This window comes from Puntigrus tetrazona, unplaced genomic scaffold (genome assembly GCF_018831695.1).
Source record: "Puntigrus tetrazona isolate hp1 unplaced genomic scaffold, ASM1883169v1 S000000130, whole genome shotgun sequence".
Lineage (NCBI taxonomy): Eukaryota > Metazoa > Chordata > Actinopteri > Cypriniformes > Cyprinidae > Puntigrus > Puntigrus tetrazona.
The window spans coordinates 1,320,583-1,326,582 of record NW_025047807.1 but is presented as its reverse complement, the minus strand read 5'-3'; positions in this window follow the sequence as shown (position 1 = coordinate 1,326,582).

Below are 6,000 nucleotides of genomic sequence, written 5' to 3'. Positions count from 1 at the left end.
TTTAAATAACTTTTCTTTTTGCCTTCCACATGCAGTCATATAGTACTACAGCTGTGTTTTTGTAATACATAATCTCCTCTGATTTATTCCAAGACATTTGGAAAAGAAACTCTAAATTGTGTATATGTGCTATAATATTTCCTTAGCTTCCAGAGAACAAAAAAGAGAGAAACTTGCATGCTAATATACAAATTATCTTTAGTATTTTGGAGCAATATATTTACATTCTCTTCACCAAGATGTGGTATATTTCTGTGTAACAGATTTGCACAGAAAAAAGCAGCTTGAAAGATCAGGTATGCACAGGTTTTTCAAATATTATTTGATTTTGAATTGAGTATATTAGATTTTTATATATTGATGCATTTTTGCTATATGTTCTATATTTCCTCCTCTTGATGCAAATCCCCAACATTTAAGAGACACAATCAAACAGATTGTAATACAATGGAATTTATGCTGTATCTGATGCTGGATATTTATCATCTGTAAGTAAAATTATTATTTGCTTTTCTACTTTTTGTTCATCAAATACTCCTGGAAAATGATTGCAGTTTCCAAAAAAACATTAAGCAAGGTACAGCAGTTTCCAGCACTGAGGGTAAACCAACATACATATATATATATAGATATATATAGATATATATATATATATATATATATATATATCTATATATATATATACATATACACACACACACATATATATATATATATATATATACACATACCTACATACACACATATTATTATAATATGTAATCATTTTATATAGATTTATTAAGCAAATTTAAATTATCTGCCTTTTCATTTATTTGCACTTTAAGTCTATCTTATATTTTTTATCATACAGTATGTTCATAAAAAGCATGGTTGCTAATTGTAACTGAGAGCAAGCTACGTTGTTTAAAAATTATACTTGGCAAACAATATAGCTTAAATACACCACACCTTTAAATTTCTTACCACAGATTTACATTTAATTTGGAAGAGCGCTAGTATCTTCTATACAGAATTTCAAAAACAAGGTCAAGAGAAACAATAGATGCTTCTACATGTAGTCTAACATAATAAAATGGCGGTTGATCGACTCCATCTACATGTTGACTATCATTCTAAATCCAGTTTCTTTTTCTTTCTTTTTCTTTCCCACATTTAAGTGTTTAAAAAACAAAGCATGAAGATAATGTTTTGTTAAGATGTTCATATGGTAGTGCAAAATAACACCTAAATAGGAACATATGCAGTATACTTAAAGTATCATGTAAAGTATTTGAAATATACTAATTTTCTCTATACAGTTTCATGCAACACTTGTTTGATTCAGTTTTTTAAAGTTGCAACATTCCAAAGTAATTTATTCACCAATAATGTCCATCATCAATAGCAACGGTGAATAATTTCTCACTCGTGTAGTTCAGTAATCAATGTTATCCAACGAACAATCTTTTACGTCACTCAAAAATCATTTAAATTGAGAGTTTTGTGACTCACAATGTGCGTACTGTTTTTATTCTCTCTCTCCTTATACTTAGGTGACATGAGAAAAGCTGTAAAAGGTAATGATCGCGTTTAAAATGTAAAAGAAACATCCCGAATCACGTTGAATTATTCACACGTCTCTCTCTCTTCTCCTCAGGCCAGCGCTGTCAGGGTTTCTTCACTCAGTGCTGGTGTTGTAGGAGGTGAGGATGTAGGGGAACAGGCCTTGGCTGGTCCGTCTACACATTTCCGGCCGTGGCTTCTGGGCGGAGGTTCCCTCATCAGCCGTGAATGGTGCTCACTGCAGCTCTGCACTGACTATCTGTAAGAACGGACTCATAAATATAAATAATGTGCGATTCAATTTTGAAGATGCTATCTCACTTGACATTCTTTGCTTCCTCTTTCCAGATCCTCAGACTCTGAACTGAACTATACCGTTTACCTGGGTAGGCAGAGCCAAAACACTTGGTGTCTAACCCACACGCGAGGTGAGTCGAGAACTCGATCCATCGTTCCACATCCGGACTACGACCCTCACGGTGTGTTAACGACATCGCCTTGCTGAGACTGAGCGAGCCAGTGAACTTCACGAACTACATTAGCCCCATCTGCCTGCGCTGCGAACACGACAGCGTCTTTTACAACTGCACCACCTGCCGGTCCACCAGATGGGGAGAAACCGGCTTTTTAGAGTAATAATCAACATTTTAACACACTGGACTGTATGGATTCTAGATTATGCAGCTAGATTGCAAAATGCAGGCCTCTAGTTTAGTAAAGCTTGACACTTTAGCCACTTTAGCCACTTTAGCCTTAACAAAAATGTAAAGTCAACACTTCATTCATTTCCCAAGAACTGCATTCACTTCATTGCATTTTATGCACGGAATGTACTTTTGAGTTCATCATGAAGTAAAAACATCTTTTTTCATATAGTGCATCGTATATCACTTCAGCTAAATATGTCTTTAAGGAATGAATATATCAACCTGGTCTCATAAAAATGTGTACTTCTGTGTTTTCTGAGCACCACTGTTTACATACCGTGCTGCGCTACTACTGATAGATATCTACTTATTGTTATTATTTCGTCTCTCTAAAAAGTGCACCTAGGTACATTCGCCATGAGACCAGGTGGAATACTTTTTGTTTTCAAAAGTGTTTATGCTTATCCATTAAGTAAAAAGTTAATTCGACATAAATGCACACAAAAAGTAAAGAGTGTGTATTAAATAGACTGGCAGCGAACATCACATGATACAAGCATACCATACAAGCATTGAATTTAAATGCACTGTAAATGCATTACGGTGAATCACGAATACACGTCAAACCTGTTTTCTTGACCTAACACTTAGACTCTCAGCACACTTTATGGAACTCTGCAGGAAGTGAAGATGAGAATAGTTGGGAATAAGGAGTGTGACTGCAGGGTCATGGTTTGTAACAATCACTCCGACAATGATCTGTGCCGAAGAAGAGGCTGGAGAAAAACATGTTATGTAAGTAAGAACAGTTTCTGACTCAAGGAGGTTGAACTCTTCCGAGGAATTTGAGGAACATGTACAGCTATGAACTATGGTTCCAGGATACTGTCCATATTGTAGCATGAGCACTTTTATTTAATAATTATTAGCATGATTTTCTGCATATAGCTCTGGTGCTACAGAGGCATAATTGACCTATCAGTTACTGTAGCTTAACACGGACATACAAACCGTCTTACTGTGACCTTTTGCTTACAGAGAAGGACCACCATTTAAGCTGACCCTTAAATATGTCATGGAGGATATTTAAAATGTTTTAAAATTAATTTGTGGGGTAATACATTTGGAAGCGAGCATTTACGGATCACAATGCAAGTAGCATGCAATACAAACACTGTTCATGTCACAGACATGAGAACCGTGTGCTATTTAGATTTTGTACTAGGGATGCACAATATTATGCCAGCGATTAGATCCACGTCAGCAGTGTGGTGGATTTTGAAAAAATAGGAATTAGTGAGAGAACTAGTGAGTGTCTGTTTTCATTCATACCCCACGAGTGAAACTCACACAAGTGATATAACTTGACATACTCATTTCAGTTCATGGAGCTCTCTTGTAATGAGCTGATTATCGAATAAAGTTTGTTAAAAAAGATTTCCAAGGACCAGGATTAATGCTGCATTCCATTTACCTCGGAAGTCGAACATCTGAGCCTACCTGTTCTAGTAGAGTCCAAAAACAAACAAAAAAAATGATGGACCCATCCATTGTTAGAAAAACCAGTCAATGTAAATTTTGACTAAAAACATTTTCCATTGGTTTTGACGACCGCTCACACATTGCAAAACTGCTATCGTACACATGCTACTGCGGTAAATTTATCGATCTTTTTGAACTCACATTCATTTACGATTATATCAAATAAGTTTAGGCTTTCTTCACACCACATCTGGTTCATAAAGCTCAAGTTGGTTTCTTTAAAAATAATATTTTAGTATGATTTCACAGCCCTCGCTTTCATTTTTAGAGAGATTCTGGTGGTCCATTACAGTGTGAGCAGGAATCTGTCTGGATCTTAGCTGGTGTCACTAGTCCTTCTTCTTGTGGCACTGGAAATGCACCTGACAGCTATGCTAGAGTATCCAGTTACCAAAACTGGATTATGAAGAATATTAATGGAACAGACATTGGCTTTGGTGACTTTTACATCTGATGGTGAAGACAAGGACAGCAGCTTTCTGTGTAGTCACGGAAGATATAGGTAAGACTGAAAGTTGTGTCATCCAATTGGTATGGTAAAGATGATAGTGATGATTACAGCAGTGTTTTTATATTTTTCCTCATTAAATAAGATTTTGATTGCTTTGTTAAACAGAATAAGGTGTGCCTTTGATGGAAATTAAACAGACGCTAGAATTGAATATGTGCCATACATTTAAAGATGCTGATTTATTTATTTCTTGTAGAGGTATATATTTTGCTTATAAGCTGCTATTACTTTTATTTCTGCATTCACAGACTGAATTTGAACATTTTAGTTTCATGCTATTTTTGAGTGCAGCATGCATCACGTCACGGCTATGCTGTGAAAAACAGAACCTGATTTTGCAGAGTTCAACGTATTCCTTGATCAACACTTTTGTTGACCCTGGAACAACATTGTGATTAGCCAATCAGATTCAAAGAACCAGTTTATAGTTTTGTGGAGAAGTTTAAGATTGAAATCAGTGTTTGGTGCTTGTACATCAGTTAATTCAGTTAATTATTCATATCATTTCAGGTCCTTTATACCCATTTGGAAATGAAGACATAGAGAATCCCTCTGTAGATGATGGAAGCTCTCAGTTAATTTTATTGGAAGAGCCCTTTGTATATTTTGGACATGTTTATCAAGAGGTTTATGTAAGAGCATTGTCTTCATAAATTGTGTGTGTGTGTGTACAGTGTATTTAGAAAGTATGCAGAATTCATTTTATACACCATAATAAAGAAAAAGTATAATTGTGCAGATTTATTTAAAAAGATTGCTCTGACATCTCACTCAGACATAAGTACCGAAGCAGATCACACAATATCAGTTGTTAAAAGAAAACAAACTTGACTTTAGTTTCAGGCTCTTGACTTGGTATTGTGCTGCTCTTTATAGTATTGTTTTATTTTTGCAGGTTAACTGCAATGGCCATTTGACATTTAACGGGCCTCTCTCACAGCCAACTCCGAATTATTTGTATTCACAACTCAACAGAGACATCATCGCTCCACTTTGGACAGACATGGACAACACTGTCAATGAACAATCTCTGTCGTCAGGTCACCAGTGGTGGACTCTTACTAGCAGCTTCAAACAACATAAACCAGTATTTTCCCAATCTGAACTTCACTGCCTCATGGCTGTTCAGTTGCCACTTGGGATAAAAGTACCCTACTATGACTGACCCACAATCGGTAAGCCAACTGTTACTGTTATTACTCACATCTGGTAGTTTCAGACTAAGACTTTTTTGAATTGTGTTCCCAAATATTATTCAATTTGATGTGGTGTCCTAACATGATTAATTACCAAAAATCATTTGATGTCTCTATGACATATTTATTCATTTGTTGATTTTAATGTTCAGATTTGGTTTGCTCTTTGCATGTTTTTTTTTTCTCTAAGAATGCAGGTAAACCTACGTTAAACCTACCATACACTGCTATCAAGTTCATTTCAGTTCACAACCACCTATTCATCAATAGCTATTTACCAATAGCTGTAAAACTAGGAAAAAATTTGACTTTGGTTGCATTAATTTCAGTCATGTAAATAGGAATCCACCTTTACATTAAGGCAGAAAATTTCAATCATTTTAAATTTGGTGAAATAAATTTGCCTCAGTGACCAACAGGAAGCTGCTTAGTTTTAAAGCGACTTTTGCATGAGCAGCGTTTTATGAATTTCCACGCTTGAGACAATGGAATGGACTGGTTTAGTTGCACTAATGTGGCCTCAGATAATCTGAGTAGGAGAAAGAGGAAAGTTTTGGTA